Source organism: Pongo abelii, chromosome 8 (genome assembly GCF_028885655.2).
Source record: "Pongo abelii isolate AG06213 chromosome 8, NHGRI_mPonAbe1-v2.0_pri, whole genome shotgun sequence".
Classification (NCBI taxonomy): Eukaryota; Metazoa; Chordata; class Mammalia; order Primates; family Hominidae; genus Pongo; species Pongo abelii.
Window position 1 is genome coordinate 18,816,332 of NC_071993.2, and position 19,512 is coordinate 18,835,843.

The window sequence follows — 19,512 nt, forward strand, 5'->3', positions numbered from 1 at the left end:
ATGAGTAAGAACATGTGGTGTTTGGTTTTTTGTCCTTGCGATAGTTTGCTGAGAATGATGGTTTCCAGTTTCATCCATGTCCCTACAAAGGACATGAACTCATCATTTTTGATGGCTGCATAGTATTCCACGGTGTATATGTGCCACATTTTCTTAATCCAGTCTATCGTTGTTGGACATTTAGGTATCTCATTGTGGTTTTGATTTGCATTTCTCTGATGGCCAGTGATGATGAGCATTTTTTCATGTGTTTTTTGGCTACATAAATGTCTTCTTTTGAGAAGTGTCTGTTCATATCCTTTGCCCACTTTTTGATGGGGTTGTTTGTTTTTTTCTTGTAAATTTGTTTGAGTTCATCGTAGATTCTGGATATTAGCCCTTTGTCAGATGAGTAGGTTGCAAAAATTTTCTCCCATTCTGTAGGTTGCCTGTTCACTCTGATGGTAATTTCTTTTGCTGTGTAGAAGCTCTTTAGTTTAATTAGAACCCATTTGTCAATTTTGGCTTTTGTTGTCATTGCTTTTGGTATTTTAGACATGAAGTCCTTGCCCATGCCTATGTCCTGAATGGTATTGCCTAGGTTTTCTTCTAGGGTTTTTATGTTTTTAGGTCTAACATTTAAGTCTTTAATCCATCTTGAATTAATTTTTGTATAAGGTGTAAGGAAGGGATCCAGTTTTAGCTTTCTACATATGGTTAGCCAGTTTTCCCAGCACCATTTATTAAATAGTTAATCCTTTCCCCATTTCTTGTTTTTGTCAGGTTTGTCAAAGATCAGATAGTTATAGATATGCAGCATTATTTCTGAGGGCTCTGTTCTGTTCCATTGATCTATATCTCTGTTTTGGTACCAGTACCACGCTGTTTTGGTTACTATAGCCTTGTAGTATAGTTTGAAGTCGGGTAGCATGATGCCTCCAGCTTTGTTCTTTTGGCTTAGGATTGACTTGGCGATGTGAGCTCTTTTTTGGTTCCATATGAACTTTAGTTTTTTCCAATTCTGTGAAGAAAGTCATTGGTAGCTTATGGCGATGGCATTGAATCTATATACAGTTATTATTATTGGCTATAGTCAACCTGTTGTGCTATCAAATAGTGGTCTTATTCTTTCTATTTTTCTGTACCCATTAACCATCTTCACCCTCTCCCTATCCCATTTTAATTAGACCAACAGTATTCTTATTTACCAAATTTTACTGAAGTCATATGAACTTAAAAAGCATTTGAGTTAGTTTCTTTTTTTCTTTTCTTTCTTTCTTTTTTTTTTTTTAGGATGGAGTCTTGCTCTGTTGCCCAGGCTGGAGTGCAGTGGCATGATCTTGGCTCACTGCAACCTCCACCTCCTGGGTTCAAGCAATTCTCCTGCCTCAGTCTCCTAAGTAGCTGGGATTACAGGCGCATGCCACCATGCTTGGCTAATTTTTGTATTTTTAGTAGAGACAGGGTTTCACCATGTTGACCAGGCTGGTCTCGAACTCCTGACCTCAGGTGATCTGCCTGCCTTGGCCTCCCAAAGTGCTGGGATTACAGGCATGAGCCACAGTGCTTGGCCAATGCTTGCTTCTCAACTGAATTTACTGAGTTCAGGGTGGAGCCCATTAACATATGGGGCAAAAAAAGCATTTTCTACACGTGAACTCAGGATGGATAGCTCTGAACAAGCAGCAGATCCACCCTGACCTTTATAAATACTTTATCTCACTTTCTTTTTGCCTTAGGGAAGGGAGAATAACTACATGAAAAGGTTAGCAGATTCAGTTTTTCTCATCTGTTAGTCACTTAAGCTTTCCATTTGCCTTTGTAAGGAGTCTTTTTAAAAAAGTATAAACATTTTAAAATTCATTTTTGGAAGAGTCTACACATCAATAGACAACCCTTGGTAGGCCTCCTATGAGAGACTCTCATTTTTAAATGCATTTCTTAAAGTGCAATGTGGTTCATCTGGAATATTCCACATTATGGCCATCATAATTCTAAATTATCTGTAGTATGATTTTGCCATTTTTGTAAGAAGCTTCTGGGACCTAATATTTACACATGTAAAAGGTAGTCCTATGGCGTATTCAGGTCTTTAGAAATTAAGGATGAAATTTTTAGGTTGAATCTTGGCTCTCTTAGAGCCAAGATTAAAGCCTGAAGAAAGCACCTTGGACTTGTGTCGTGTAATGCTTTCATGGCGTACCTCATTGCATGAAAATATCCTTGAAGCTGGTGAGCAGCCTAATGTCAGCTAGCCCATTCTGTTACCAGCTTATTTTTTTCATGGAAGTCTTATTTTTTAGTGGTGAGCACTGTAATAGCTTTATTTTTTTTTGAGAGACAGAGTCTCAGTCTGTCCCCCAGGCTGGAGTGCAGTGGTGCAATCTCAGTTCACAGCAACCTCCAAATCCCAGGTACAAATGATTCTTCTGCTTCAGCCTTCCGAGTAGTTGGGATTACAGGTGTGTGCCACCACACTAGGCTAATTTTTGTATTTTTAGTAGAGATAGGGTTTCAACATGTTGGCCAGGCTGGTCTTGAACTCCTGACTGCCTCGGCCTCCCAAAGTGCTGGGATTACAGGCATGAGCTGCTGCACCCAGCCGCAGCTGTAATAGCTTTTAAGTTCTCAAACTATGCCCACCAGTCAGGTTGTAGCTTTGGCTCTGAGATCCCCTTGACCAATTTAGCCAATACTTACCCAGTTTTGTCTGACCCATTCAGTCCCCTGAGGCCTCCCTTACTGAGGCATTCAAGAAAAAGAAAAGAAGAGGACAGAAACCCAAATACCTAAGATTCTTGAGGAGTTCATGCCTCCTACAATAACTACCATTTATTGCAACTGCTGTCACTTACCTTTTTTTTTTTCTTTTTTTTTTTTGAGACAGAGTCTTACTCTGTCACCCAGGCTGGAGTGCAGTGGCGCAATCTCAGCTCACAGTTACCTTTAAAATTGTAGCTCTTTCATGTTCCAGAGCTTCTCCCAAAGATAGCCAAAAGAAAGGAAGACTTAGACAATTCCTTGAGAGCTGGCAGCAGTCAATACGCTAGCTGTACATGGGGTACACCCACATTTCTGTCTGGCCATATTCTTGGGGGCTTGACTTAAGACCAAAACAAGTAAGCCTCTATGACTTTAACCAAGACATCTCCAAATTGGGAGCAGAAAGATGCAGCTCTTACCAGTTACTTGTCAGCCACCACAAACCCAAAGGCCAAGTGCCTTCTCATAGCACAAACTAACTCTGGATTTGAAAGCCAAAAAAAACCAGGAGCGCAATGCAAAAGGAGCAGAGTCTGACTTGAGAGAAACTTACTTACGACTCTCAGGGCTCCATGAGGACGACAGGAAACCTGAAAAGGGGTCAGTGGTGCTTCTCCTGCATTCATTCCTCAAAGGGTCTTGGGGGGTGATCAGCAGTGTACCCTGGGTCCCTTCGGGGTCGCCAGAAGTGGCAAAAGACAAAATCATAGCAAGTTTAGTTTATTTTTATTTTTTTGAGACAGAGTCTTGCTCTGTCATTCAGGGTGGAGTGCAGTGGCCCGATCTCAGCTCACTGCAACCTCCGCCTCCCGGGTTCAAGCAATTCTCTTGCCTCAGCCTCCCGGGAAGCTGAGACTGCAGGCATGCACCACTACCCCTGGCTACTTTTTTCTATTTTTGGTAGAGATGGGGTTTCACCATGTTAGCCGGGATGGTCTTGATCTCCTGACCTCATGAGCTGCCCGCCTCAGCCTCTCAAAGTGCTGGAATTACAGGCTTGAGCCACCGCGCCTGGCCAGCAAGTTTAGTTTAAAGATCTTAGTTGGCTTTATTTGCGATTCCAGAATCAGGCAACCCTTTATTCTGTAAAATAGAATGAGTGTTTCAAAGAGCTGAGCAGATGTGTTTGGTTTTATAGACAGAAAAGAGCTGAAGAAAGCAGAAACAGAAAACGAAATGTGGATTGATAGTTTCAAAGTTACTTTTCTTGTAAAAGTTAAAGCAGAGGGGACTTCAGTCATGCCAACTAAAACTAGCCTATTTGGAGATGTGGCTATTTTCTCTCTCTCCTGATTTCTTGAAAGTTCAGATGTATAACTTAGCTTCAGTTTGGTGACATGGAACTTTATTACTTATTATTTTTTGAGATGGAGTCTTGCTCTGTTGCCCAAGCTGGAGTGTGGTGGCACAATCTTGGCTCACTGCAACCTCTGCTTCCAGGTTTCAAGCCATTCTCCTGCTTCAGCCTCCCAAGCAGCTGGGATTATGGGTGGAATTTCACTTTTGATAGCATTAAGAGGTGCCATTAGCTGTAAATCACAAGAAATAAGAATAGAAATTGATTTAGCAGAGAGGAAAAGGGTGATATTAACAGCTAATTGCCTAAGGTTTGTGGGATACCAATACAAAGTTTGCCCACTTGCTCTGCAGCCCAGAGGAGCTGAAGGCACTGGCTTCCATGGAGATGGTGGCACAGGCCCGGGGCTGAAAACGGAGGAACTGTTTTTGTCTGTCGCAAGAACACTTTGACTCCAAAGCCTAGCGAATCCCCTGTATTAGTCTGCTAAGACTGCCATGACAAGATATTACAGACTGGATGGCTTAAACAATAGACATTTATTTTCTCGTAGTTCTGGAGGCTGGAAGTCCAAGATTAAGGTGGCAGCACCTTACTTTCTCCCAAATCTATGTCCTCAGCCTTCAGATGGCTGCCTTATCACAGTGTCCTCACATGCCCTTTTCTGTGTTCATTTGCAATCCTGCTGGATTAGGGCCCCACCGTTATGGTCATATTTAACCTTAATTACTGCTTTAAAGACTCTCTTGTGGCTGGGTGCGGTGGCTCATGCCAGTAATCCCAGCAATTTGGGAGGCCCAGGCAGACGGATCACCTAAGGTTGGGAGTTCAAGACCAGTCTGGCCAACATGGTGAAACCCCATTCTACTAAAAGTACAAAAATTAGCTGGGTGTCATAGTGCACATCCATAATCCTAGCTACTCAGGAGGCCGAAGCAGGATAATTGCTTGAACCTGGGAGGCAGAGGTTGCAGTGAGCCGAGATTGCACCACTGCACTCCAGCCTGGGCAACAGAACAAGACTCTGTCTCAAAAATAAAAATAAAAAAAGACTCTGTCGTGAAATACAATAGCATCAGATGTTAGGGCTTCCACATATGAATTTTGGGGAGACATAAATCAATTCATAACAATCCCTTTTCCCACTCCCCAGGCGATGAGTAGAGTAAGGAGGATAAAGCAGCAGAGGGTCAAAAGGATTCCCTGGAAGTTGCCCTGCTAAAAGGTGAAGATCTCAGGCCACTTCTCTAGTCCTGAGGCCTTTCACGGTCAGCTCTCAGGCACAGGGCAGATGAGTTGTTCCTTCTTGGAACTGCTGTAAAACATCCATAGAATGCCTTTTATTAATCATGAGGGTGGAAAAAAGGGTGTGCCAGATAATTCATGGGAAGATCCTCTTGAAATTGATGTGTACTGCTCCGTAATGGAGAGGTCAAGCAGAAATATTGTGAAAGTTCTAGACGTTGTTAAGTCCTTTATTATGGTTCATCTTGCTACCTAAGGAATAGATGGTTTGTTTGCAATCCTTGCAAACCTTTGCAGTATCTACAGCAATACCAGAGATGATGTTTATGACGTGCCATGAGCTTATTGAAGGTAGATAGGTATCTAATTCAGCTTTACATTTCCTGGTGCAGGGACAGAGGCTGTCCACAATTGGTGCTAAAAACATGAATTCTGAAGTTTGCAAGTGGCTTTTTCTCTCCCATGCATTATTATCATAACTACTTGGGAAAAAATTTGTGGTATTTGAAAAACAATTTGAAAATTTTAGAGGTAACCAAACTCCTTTTAACCTTACTTTTGTATACAAAAGCACATTTATGTTATATTGTCATCCTTTGGTATCTGTGAGGATTGGTTCCAGGATGTCCCACAGATACCAAAATCTGCAGGTACACAAGTCCTTGATATAAAATGGTTTAGTATTTGCATATAACCTATGCACATTACTTACATATACCTTATTATATTTTTATTATTTTATTTTGTTTTTTTGGAGATGGAGTTTCACTCTTGTTGCCAGGCTGGAGTGCAATGTCACAATCTCGGCCCACTGTAACCTCCGTCTCCTAGGTTCAAGCTATTCTCCTGCCTCAGCCTTCTGAGTAGCTCTGGCCACCACACCCAGCTAATTTTTGTACTTTTAGTAGAGATGGGGTTTCACCATGCTGGCCAGGCTGGTCTTGAATTCCTGATCTCAGTTGATCCACCCACCTCCGCCTCCCAAAGTGCTGGGATTACAGGCGTTGAGCCATCATGCCCGGCCCTTCACATATAGTTTAAATCACTCTAGATTACTTATAATACCTCATACAATGCAAATGCAATGTAAATAGTTATGATCATTCATTGTTTAGGGAATAGTGTCGAGTAAGTAAAAGTCTGTACATGTTCAGTGCAGACACAATATTTTTTTGAATAGTTTTGATGTGCAATCAGTTGAATCCATGAATTCAGAACCCATGGGACCCACAGGACCCATGGATATGGAGTGTGTTTGTGTGTGCGTGTGCATTAGATCTTGGCAAAAATCCATTTGTAGATAAGGAAACTGAAGTTTGTAGAATTTAATGATTATCAGGACTAGAACACAGATACTGTGCTTCTCTTTTACTTCATTATGCTAGCATAAGTTTTAAAATGCAAATTCTGTGATTACTTAAGCATCAATTCTGAAATGCTTAAAAGTTGCATTTAAACTGCAGAGCATGTTGTTGTTGCCCGACACTAATTGAATTTTCTTTGAAAGGCAGTGCCAGATAATTTCCACTGGATATTAATAAGGTGAGTAAAAAATGTTTAAATAAGCCACCGTCGAGTTTTGCTTTGGTCTCTGAAGGAGAAAAAGATATAAGGAGTCTGTCAGAACAACAGCAGAAAAAGTTTGAGACATTGCTTTTGTGTGGAAAAAAATCCTCCTTGCTGTGCAGAAATCTCTAGAAATGTTGCACTCTGGGGTTTGAGAGGCTGAGATGATGCAATAAAAAAGAAGCTTGCTTTCTTAAGAAACATGGGCTGAAAACCAATGAGTTAAGAATAGTGCCAAGGTTCAGTCATGTTTTGACCACACTTGCCCACCTGTATTCAGATTGTGCAGTCATGAGGGGAAATGAGTTTGTCTGTTTATGCCTGTTGGACATTTGTCTCCACAACAAGCTCACTCAGTGATATAAAGGCAAGGATCCTGTGTATCAAGCCATGTCCAAATGTGGTTTTCTAATCAGTGTAAGAGCCCGAGACCCTGGTATGAGAATTGACTAGATAATTCTCCAGACTAATTGTTGTTAATACTTATATATATTTCATTACTTAATTTATATACCACCATATTCCACAAATAATATGAAGCAACTTAATTATGATATTTATGTAGTTATTGACATTTCATGTGTTTTAGCAGGTTTTTTCTTAAGTTCGAACAATGAGCTTCTAAGGTCAGTATGAACAGTCCATTTTTACAGCAGGAGGAACTATAGTTCATATAGATTAATTGACTTGCTTTGCTATGAGGTAGTTATTAATATTGTCTTCCTACTGGTAGGAAAGTAAAGCTTAAAGGAAAGAAGTAAATTGTTAAAGAAGACACACATGGTTTGAGGTGCTTCTGAGAGGTAGGATTTCCTCTCAAATCTACTGACCTCAAAGACTGTCCTTAACCCCTATGGTATCCTACCTCCTCAAAATGGAACCGAGTTGCTCTTCTGTTGGTTTTAGCCATTAAAAAAAAGAGTCATTCTGTTGATTCATATTTCCAAACATGATGTTTTAGAATAGGGATGCAATTTACAATTAATTTCAAATTATTTTGGCAATATGAGACACTCCATTTTTATTTCTAAAATATTAGTCCATCCAGAGAATTATGCTTGCATTTACTCATATGATTTTATCCAATAAATACAAGGAGAAAGTTAACCACAGTAGAAAAACCTCTGCTGTCTTATTTGTGGAGAAATCCTAAGTTGGTTTGAATTAGGAGTCCTAAGTTTTTATTTTTTATTTTTATTCTTTTTGAGACAAAGTCTCGCTGTTGTTGCCCAGGCTGGAGTGCAGTGGTGCAATTATGTTACTGCAGCCTCTACCTACCAGGCCCAAGTGATCCTCCCACCTCAGCCTCTCAAGTAGCTGGGACCACAGGTGTACGCAACCACACTTGGCTAATTTTTTATAGAGACGGGGTTTCACCGTGTTGCCCAGGCTGATCTCGAACTCCTGGGATCAAATGATCCACCTGCCTCACCCTCCCAAAATGCTGGGATTACAGACATGAGCCACCATGCCTGGCCTGTAGTTGACTTTTAAGAAGGGATTAGAGTATTAACTTATTCTGTTTATCTTGTGCTCTCAACAAATACATTTTCAACTTGGCAAAATATGGTTGATTACCTGTGACTCTTTTTTTTTTTTTTTGAGTCAGAGTCTTGCTCTTTTTGCCCAGGCTGGAGTGCAATGGCGCGATCTTGGCTCACCGCAACCTCCACCTCCTGGGTTCAAGCGATTCTCCTGCCTCAGCCTCCCAAGTAGCTGGGCATGCGCCACCACGCCTGGCTAATTTTGTATATTTAGTAGAGACGGGGGTTTCTCCATGTTGGTTAGGCTGGTCTGGAACTCCTGACCTCAGGTGATCCGCCCACTTCAGCCTCCTGAAGTGCCATTACTGTCAATGGCAAAAACTGCAGTTACTTTTGCACCAACCTGGTAAGAAATTGTAAGAAGTGACAAGGGAAACTTAACATTGGATGCTATCCCTTTTGAAATCTGAAGTTCTTTTGGTGGAGACTAAAAGCCAAGGTCACCTTGAGAAACATTTTCTGAGAGCTATTTACCATGTGTATAGTCAAAGTAAATAATTGAATGCGCTGTCTGCTTTTTGCTAATACTATGTAACCCTAAATATTATTCTAACAGCTATTGCTCCTTGCTATATAAGATTATTAGACTAAGAGACAGATATAAATAAGCCTGGAACTCTGCAGCTCAGCCCCCCACGTCCTCTAAGGGTTGCTCGAACCTAGCCTCTGTCCTTCTCTGTCTGGGGTAGGGCTGGTGGTCCTTGCAATTTTATGCAAACTGCCAATTATCTTCTTTGTTTTATTGATGTCAGGGATGTCAGCTTTGAAATGCTCACTGAAGGGGTCCTCTAAGAATCTAAAGCCTGGAGCTAATGGCAGTGCTGCACTAATGCTCTTGTGGACGTGGTGAGCATTTCTCTGCGGCCCAGTTGCTGATGTTACCCGGCCAAGGTGCCTCTTTGTGGGTGGCTGAGATCAGCCACTGAGCTGGCATAATTCAGACTCCTGCAACAGGTGACAGCCTTTATCTATTTTTTTTTTTTTTTTTTTTTTTGCAATGGAGTCTCGCTCTGACCCCCAGGCTGGAGTGCAGTGGTGTGATCTTGGCTCACTGCAGTCTCTGCCTCCCAGATTCTCCTGCCTCAGCCTCCTGAATAGCTGGGATTACAGGCCCACGCTACCAGGCCTGGCTAATTTTTTTTTTTTTTTTTTTTTTTTTTTTTGTATTTTTAGTAGAGACAAGGTTTCACCATGTTGTTCAGGCTGGTCTTGAACTCTTGACCTCGTGATCCACCTGCCTCAGCCTCCCAAAGTGTTGGGATTACAGGCTTGAGCCACCATGCCTGACCTCCTTTATCCTTTTTTATACACTTGCATTCTGCTCTGTAAATGGTTTTTAGGATGGAAAATTAATCCTCCAGTCTCAGCATGTGTACTTGAACCATTCTCACAGTCTTCATCTCTGATTGAGATCTTTCCATCTTGCATCAGCTCCACTTCTTTTCTGGAACTCAGTCTTTTATTATTTTTGTATTTTTTGGCCAATCATTTCCCTAGGATTCTGCCAGCAGATGAGATGTAGGTCTTCTCAAAGCTTTTACAACAAGTAGGTGACTAGCTTTTTACTTCGTAATATACAATGTAGACTTTTGCAAGTATGTTGTGAATAATTAAATTGAGAGTATTCCACAATCATTGGGGAAAAAATTAAGTGTGAAAACATAAACATTGGTGGTGTTTGACCCGTTGGTCTGATGTGAATCCAAGGAAACGAAAGGAAGAGGTTCCGAGTAGCAGTTGCTGAAATGTTCTGGTGTGGAGGCCTTGTGGTGGGTGCTTTGAAGCAGAAGCTGGTGCCCTTGGTGCAGATGGTGTGTGTCTGCAGCCTGAGGCAGAGGAACTGGCTTCTAGGAAACTTGTTCCAGCACTGGCGTGTTCCTCTAGAACTCCAGATGACGTGACAAATGGCTAGCTCTGGTGCACCAGGAGGCAGAGTAGATAATTCTGTTAAGTCCTTATTGTGGGCTTATCAATAGCAGGAGCTGGTACATATGCCTGCAAAACTATAAAGGATAACCAAAAAAGATATAATGAAAGAATGCTAGGGTTAGGGCTGGCATCAGAAGAGAAGCAAAAAAGGGCCACATTATCTGCTCTAGATGGAGAGCCAGTTCCTCAAGCCAGCTTACCAAATCATGTCCCTTTCCTGCTAACTGGCGGAAGAACTGCTGTTTTTGCTGCAGCCAAAGCCACCTGGGTTCGGGATCCTGGGACCGGGGTCCTGATTATGTCTGAAGATCCTGAGCTGCCATACATGTGATCTCCTCTTTGAAAAGAACCATGGTACAAAAGTTGACAAATGGGACCTAATTAAACTAAAGAGCATCTGTACAGCAACAACAACAACAACAACAAACTATCAACAGAGTAAACAGCCTACTGAAAGAGAGAACATATTTGCAAACTATGCATCTAACAAAGGTCTAATATCTAGAGTCTATAAGGAACTTACACAAATTTACAAGCAATAAACAACCCCATTAAAAAAATGGGCAAAGGACATGAATAGACAGTTTTCAAAAGAAGACACGGCCAACAAGCATATGAAAAAATGCTCAACATCATTAATTATTAGAGAAATGCAAATCAAAACCACAATGAGATCCCATCTCACACCAGTCAGAATGACTATTATTAAAAAGTCAAAAAATAACAGATGCTGGTGAGATTGCTGAGAAAGGGAATGCTTATACACTGTTGGTGGGAGTGCAAATTAGTTCAGCCAGTGTGGAAAGCAGTTTGGTGATTTCTGAAAGAACTTAAAACAGAATTACCATTCAAGCCAGCAATCCTATTAATGAGTATATACCCAAAGGAATATAAACCATTCCACCATGAAGACACATGCACGTATAGGTTCATTGCAGCACTATTCACAATACCAAAGATATGGAATCACCCCAAATGCCCATCAGTGGTAGACTGGATAAAGAAAATGTGGTACATATACATACACCATAGAGTATTACATAGCCATAAAAAGAATGAAATCATGTCCTTTGCGGCAACATGGATGGAGCTAGAGGTCACTATCGTAAGTGAACTAACACAGGAACAGAAAACCAAATACCACATGTTCTCACTTATAAATGGGAGCTAAACATTGAGTACATATGAACAAAAAGAACAGAATAATGCACACTGGGGCCTACTTGAAGGTGGAGGGTGGGAGGAGGGTGAGGATCGAAAAACTAACTATCGGGTACTATGTTCATTACTTGAGTGATGAAATAATCTGTACACCAAACCTCTGTGACATCCAATTTACCTGTGTAACAAACCTGCACGTGTACCCTTGAACCTAAAATAAAAGTGAAAAACAAACAAAAATTCCAAAAGAACTGTGGTTTTCAGATGACTCAGATGTCACAAAGACACTGTGATTCAGACAGTGGAATGGAAAAAGAGAGAAGCATGTATTTCCAGCCACCTCTTTCTGTGTCTCTGCCCAGGACTTGCCTCACATTGAGAATGGTGTTGTGGCCATTCTCACCAGGTAGAAGATGGTATAGCTGAAAGTGAGAGGCAACACAGTGAAACTTAACGATGGCTCCCAAATAGCCTATGAAAACTGCTTGATTGCAACAAGAGGTCCTCCAAGAAGTCTGTCTGACATTGATGAAGCTGGATCAGAGGTGAAGAGCAGAGCAACACTCTCTAGAAAGATTGGAGACTCTAGGACTCTGGAGAAGATTTCATGGAAGTCAAGTCAATTATGGTTATCGGTGGGGGCTTGTTTGGTGGTGAACTGGCCTGTGCTCTTGGCAGAAAGGGTTGGAGCCTTGGGCACAGAAGTGATTCAACTGTTTTCTGAGAAGAGAAATATGGTAAAGGTCTTCTGCAAATCCCTCTGCAACTGAACCATGGAAAAAGTCAGACGAGAGGGGGTTAAGATGATACCCATTGCTATTGTGCAACCGGTTGGAGTCAGCAGTGGCAAGTTACTCATCCCGTTGAAAGATGGTGGGAAGGTAGAAACTGACCACATAGCAGCAGCCGTGAGCCTGAAGCCCAGTGCTGAGTTGGCCGAGAACTGGTGGGCTGGAAATAGGCCCAGATTTTGGTGGCTTCTGGGTAAATGTAGAGCTATACTCATGCCTAAACATCTGGGTGGCAGGAGATGCTGCATGCTTCTATGATATAAATCTGGGGAGGAGGCGGTTAGAGCATCATGATCATGCTTTTGTGAGCAGAAGATTGGCTGGAGAAAATATGACTGGAGCTGCTAAGCCGTACTGGCATCAGTCAGTGTGCTGGAATGATTTGAGTCCTGATGCTGGCTATGAAGCTATTGGCTCACAGTTGGTGTTTTTGCAAAAGCAGCTGTGCAAGACAACCCAAAATCTGCCAAACAGCAATCAGGAGCTGTTATCCGCTCAGAGAGTGAAACAGGGTACAAGGCCTCAGAAATTACTCTTCCTCCTAGAACCCCTGCAGTTCCAAGTCTCCTCTCCAAGGAGGAGACTACGGCAAAGGTGACATTTTTGATCCCAGGGACAAAGTGATCATGGGGCTCATGCTATATGGAACGTCTTTAACCGAATGCCGATAGCAAGGAAGACCACTGAGGATGGTGAGCAACTTGAAAATCTCAATGAAGTGGCCGAACTATTTAACATTCATGAAAACGGAAGCCCACAGTGGAATAGACAAGCCCTTCAGTGTCCCTGAGAGTGGGTTGCATGGGTAAAGGAGCATTTTTTTTTTTTAATTCAGCAAACTTTCTCTGTGTATATAAATGTGAATAATCAAGTCTCTTGTGAATGTTTTCAACCACGTAGGCAAATTCTTAATTTTCACATCATGAAAAAATCTGATTCTCCAAAAAAAAAATTAAAGAATTAGGAGTTAGACATTAAACATTAAACAATAAAACACGAGCCAAGATGGCCGAATAGGAACAGCTCCGGTCTACAGCTCCCAGCGCGAGCGATGCAGAAGTCGGGTGCTTTCTGCATTTCCATCTGAGGTACCGTGTTCATCTCACTAGGGAGTGCCAGACAGTGGGCGCAGGTCAGTGGGTGAGTGCACCGTGAGCCAGCTGAAGCAGGGGCGAGGCATTGCCTCACTCGGGAAGCGCAAGGGGTCAGGGAGTTCCCTTTCCAGGGGTGACAGACTGGATTAAGAAAATGTGGCACATATACACCATGGAATACTATGCAGCCATAAAAAATGATGAGTTCACGTCCTTTGTAGGGACATGGATGAAATTGGAAATCATCATTCTCAGTAAACTATCACAAGAACAAAAAACCAAACACCGCATATTCTCACTCATAGGTGGGAATTGAACAATGAGAACACATGGACACAGGAAGGGGAACATCACACTTCGGGGACTGTTGTGGGGTGGGGGGAGGGGGGAGGGATAGCATTGGGAGATATACCTAATGCTAGATGACGAGTTGGTGGGTGCAGCGCACCAGCATGGCACATGTATACATATGTAACTTACCTGCACGTTGCGCACATGTACCATAGAGCCTAAAGTATAATAATAATAATAATAATAATAATAATAATAATAAAAAGAAAAAAAATTAGCAAAAATAAATAAATAAAATAGTGAAAAAAAATAAAAACCAATAAAACACTTCACAAAAAAATGACATAAAAACTTAGGGGTGACCGAGATAACATTTCACAAGCATTTCTTGTAAACCACGTAGTTTTAGGCTTATTCCCAGGCATGTTGGAAATTTGAGTGATTCACATATAATGTCTTTAAAATGGCCATTGGCCTATTTTACTAAGAATATGTTGAATGCAGCTGTTGCCTAAAGATTGGGAAACAGATATGCATTGTGAGTGTTGTGTGAGAACCTTCCGTGGGCTTTTGAAGAAACATTGTTCCCAGCATTGACTTTACTTTTGGAATCTAGGACACAGCTGAAATTGCTTAGTGCCAATGACTGGCTGTCTCATCTGGTGTAATCTTTCTCTCAATCTTTTTTGGCCTAATAGATATTTCAGTCTCACACATTTGCCAGACTTCTGCTTTGTTTTCTTCACACTGTTTCCTTGAAGAGAACTGATAGTTCACTGGAATGAGAAAATAAAAACAAAATAACAAACTTTACTTTCTAAAACAATAGTGTTTTAGAACTAAGATTGCAGCTTAACGTGAGATAAAATAGACTTGTTCATCTAATAAACTTTGGAGCCCTTAGTATATATCCAGACGTTACCTAATTTAGCATTGAAAAACAATAATTTTTGTGTATCCTTTTGCCAGTAGATTGATAATTGGATTATTTTCAGTTTTTAGTGTTTATGAATTAAGCTGCTATAAACACTTTTACTGGTTTTTATGTGAACCTAAGTTTTTGTTTCACTTGTGTAAATACCTAGGAGTAGAATTGCTGGATTGTATGGTAAATGTATGTTTAATTTTAAGGAAACTGCAAGACTGTTTTCCAAATTGGGTGGATGTGTATTTCATATTCCTGCTAGGAATTGAAAAGAGTTCCCATTGCTCAGCATCATTTTGAGCACTTTGTATTGCCAATTTAAAATATCACAGCCCACAGCCATTTAGGCGGATCACCTAAGGTCAGGAGTTCAAGACCAGCCTGGCCAACATGCCGAAACCTCATCTCTACTAAAAAAAAACAGAAATTAGCTGGGCATGGTGGCAGGTGCCTTTACTAATCCCAGCTACTCAGGAGGCTGAGGCAGGAGAATCACTTGAGCCTGGGAGGTAAAGGTTTCAGTGAGCCGAGATTGTGCCATTGCACTCCAGCCTGGGTGACAAGAGAAAACTCCATCTCAAAAAAAAAAAAAAAGTTATAGCCATTATAATAGGTATGTAGTGATATCTCATTATGGTTTTAATTTTGATTTCTCTGATGACTAGTGACATTGAGCATCTTTTCACATGCTTATTGGCATCCATATGTCTTCGGTGAAGTGTTTGTTCAAATCTTTTGCCCATTAAATAGTTTAAAAAATGTTACTGCATTTTAAGAACTCTTTATATATCCTGGATACAGGTCCTTTATCAGATATGCTGTTTGCAAATATTGTCTCATAGTCTGTGGCTTTTCTTTTCATCTCCTGAGAGTGTCTTTCATAGAGCAGGAGTTCTTAATTTTGAAGCAAATTCATCTATATTTTTTTCTTTATGAATTGGTCTTTCGGTGTCATGCATCTTAGGGTATAACTCAGCAGCAAAAGGGAACAAACTACTAATATACAGAACAACACTAAATTAAGTGAAAGAAGCCTGCCCCCAAAGGCTACATGTTATATGATTCCGTTTATTTGGTATTTTGGAAAAGACAAAACTAGAAAGACAGAAAGTAGATCTATAGTTGCCAGGAGCTAGAGGTGGGAGTGGGGGCAGAGGAGTTGACTGTGAAGAGGAAAGGGGAATTTTTTGGGGGTAATTCTGCTATCCTATATCTTGATTGTGCTGCAGATGGCATAACTAAATGTGCTTGTCAAAACTTACAGATCTGTCCACTAAAAAGGGTGGTTTTATCGTATTCTGTGTGTTCCCCAAAACTATTTTATCTACTTCATGGGCACATTACAAAATAATTTCCAGCGTCCTTTGTAATTATGTCTGGCTGTGTAACTAAATCTTGCGAAGTTATGTGTTCCCTTCCAATACCGATCCATTAAAACCTCTTGGAAACTGCCATTCTTTCACTTCCCCCAGATTCTAGGTAGATGTACAAGATCCAGCAACAGATTCTGTGAGGTTGAGGTTCTATGGCAGGGTGCAACCATGAGATTCTATGGCAGGAGGCAACCATAAGGTTCTATGTCATTGTAGAACCGCGAGGTTCTATAGTTGAGGTTTATGGCTTGGTGGAATCATGAGGTTCTATAGTTGAGGTTTATGGCATAGTGGAATCATGAGGTTCTATAATTGAAGTTCTGTGGCATTGTGGAACCATGAATTTCTATAGTTGAGGTTCTGTGGCATGGTGGAATCATGAAGTTCTCTAGTTGAGGTCCTATGGCATGGTGAAAGCATGAGATTCTATAATTGAGGTTCTATGGCAGTGTGGAACCATGAGCTTCTATAATTGAGGTTCTATGGCATGGTGGAATCATGAGGTTCTACAGTTGAGGTTCTATGGCATAGTGGAACCGTAAGGTTCTATGAGGTTCTTTAGTTGAGATTCTATGGCATGGTGGAACCGTGAGGTTCTATGAGGTTCTTTAGTTGAGGTTCTATGGCATGGTGGAACCATGAGGTTCTATGAGGTTCTTTAGTTGAGGTTCTATGGCATGGTGGAACCATGAGGTTCTATGAGGTTCTTTAGTTGAGGTTCTATGGCATGGTGGAACCTCCAGGTGGAAGTTACCTGGGTCACTGTGTGACCATATCAGTTGGTGGTCATTCAACTGGATTGTAAAATGAATTAAAAAAAAAACCTTTGTTTTGTTAAGCCAACTGAAATTTATTAGGTTTGTTTGTTACAGCACTTTGTATTACTTAGCCTAAACCAAACAGGAACAAGCATTTCCTTACCTGTTAAGGCATATTAAAAGGTTGGAATTTTTGGTAGGAGGATAATGAGGTGATTCATCCATAAGGTTGGAGAGCTCCAGATATCTGTGGATGTGGCATTTGCAGTGGGATATTTTTATCTTTGGGTTTTAGGAACACTTTTGCACTTTCATTTAGGCTAGACTGTAACAAGATGTCTGATTTATATGTTGATTAATGGAAGAGGTATATTAAAATATTCTATGTTGAGAGTGTTTTTTTCTTTCTTGTTGTGTTTACATAATTTTTTGCTTTGTATTCATTGAACTTATGTTATTAGTTGCTTATAATTTTGGGACTGATAGTTGTCCATGTGTATTGAACCTTTTATCATTATGAATTGATTTATTTCTATCAATGTTCTTCATTTATAAACAAATTGTTTACTGTTAATGGAATTATACAAGCTTTCCTCAGTATTTGCTTGGCATATACATAACAGTTTTTCTTCTTTCATACTGTATATCTTTATGTTACAGATATATATTGTCTATAAACAAAATATAGCTGGATTTAGAAAACACAGTTTATAAGTTTCTTCTTTCTTAAATGGGAACATTTGCTCCATAAGTTTTTAAATTAATGTATTTGGAATACTCTTTATCATTTTATGATTTCTGTGTATTTCATCCACCGTATGATTTTAGTGAAGGAGTTAATATATAGATCAATGGAACAGAATGGGAAATCTAGAAATAAACTCATACCTATACCTACTAAATAATTTTCTACAGGATGCTAAAGCAATTTCATGGGGAAAGAAACGTCTTTTCAACAATGGTGCTGAAGCAAATGAATGTCTGTATGGAAAAAAAATAAACACCAACCCTTCCCTTGCCTTACATACAAAAATTAACTTGAGATGAAGTATAGACGTAAATGGGAAAGTTAAAAAAGTAAGACTTTTAGATGGAAACATGGGTTAAAATCTTTTGGCAACTTTGAGTAGGAAATTTTATTAGTTATTACACAAAAAGCATGACTCATAAAATAAAAAAATCGATAAATCAGATCTTATTATTATATTTTTTTGAGATGGAGTTTCACTCTTGTTGCCCAGGCTGGAGTGCAATAATGTGATCTTGGCTCACCACAACCTCCACCTCCCGGATTAAAGCGATTCTCCTGCCTTAGCCTCCCAAATAGCTGGGATTATAGGTATGCGCCACCATGCCCGGCTAATTTTGTATTTTTAGTAGAGATGGGGTTTCTCCATGTTGGTCAGGCTGGTCTGGAATTCCCGACCTCAGGTGATCTGCCCAAAGTGCTGGGATTATGGGTGTGAGCCACCACGCCTGGCCAGCACTCTTCTAATTAAAAAATAAGAAGACAAACTATCCAATTTGAAAATGGGCAAAAAATTTGGACAGATACTTTAGGAAACAATGGTCAATAAGACATGAAAACGTGCTTGACATATCAGGAAAATAAAAGTCCAAATCACAGTAAGATAACACTACATATAATTAGAATGCTTATGGTAAAATTTCTGGGAATACAAATATTGGTGAGAATTTGAAGCAACAGGAATTCTCCTACACTTCAAGCTACTTTGGAAGATTGTCACATTTTGAGAAGTACACATATGCCTACCATATGATCCAGGCATTTTATTTTAGGTATAAAATGAAAACATGGATCTACACAAAGATGAATGTTAATAACTGCTTTATGCCCAATAGCCAAAAAGTGGACACAACCTAAATATCTGTGAATGGATAAGTGAAATGTTGTATATCTATACAACTGAATAGTACTCTGAAATAAAGAATGAACTACTGATTCATAATACAGCATGAATCGACCTCAGAATTATTCTAAGTAAAAGGATCAAGACACAAGAAATGGATATTGTGTGATGCCATTCATGTAAAAAAGTGCAGAAAATGCTATACTATAAAAAATATATAGCAGCAATTGTCTGGTACCAGTGGTAGAGAGTGGTAGGTAATATAAAAGCACTTGAGGTAGCTTTTGGGGTGATAAAATAGTCTGTATTTTGGTTGTGGCAATGGTTTCATGATCGTAATAATCTATCGAAGCTCACTGAATTGCACACATTAATCCAGCTTATTTTAGATATACCTTAATAAATTTGATTAATTTTTTTCATTAGGTTTAGAACTCTTACACCTAATTTGTCTCAGTATGTATATAATTCCACTTTCTTTTGGTTCCCATTGTTGCACGGGATAAAATTGGCTGTCAGTCTCATTATAATTCCTTTGCGTGTGAGGTCTATTTTTTCTCTTGCTTTATTTAGGATTTCTCTTTTTCATTGTTTTTTGGCAGTTTCATTATGATGTATATTTCTCTTTTTAATCTTGCTTGATATTTGTGAGGATTCCGAATTTGTGGAGAGGGATCTTCCAGAGATTTTAGGAACTTGAAGTCATTATTCCTTCAGATATTTCCTATATCATTCTTTTTCCTTTATCCTTCTATTAAACTCCTTCATTGGACATGCTTTGGGCATTGTTATCTTCCTGTACCTTTAAAGTCATGAAAAATTCCAAAACTTAAAATTACCAAATTTAAGAATTGACTTCCTTTAAGGAATGATCTGTTTTAAATTCTCTTCTTACCTTGTTGCGTTTCTTTCCTCACTTAATTTT

The 19,512-nt window shown here is 40.0% G+C and overlaps 1 pseudogene; it reads left to right on the top strand.

Annotated features, from left to right (window-relative positions):
* The first annotated feature begins 10,139 nt into the window (after nucleotides 1-10,139).
* Nucleotides 10,140-13,065, top strand: LOC112135212 (apoptosis-inducing factor 1, mitochondrial-like; annotated as a pseudogene).
* The last annotated feature ends 6,447 nt before the right edge of the window (nucleotides 13,066-19,512 follow it).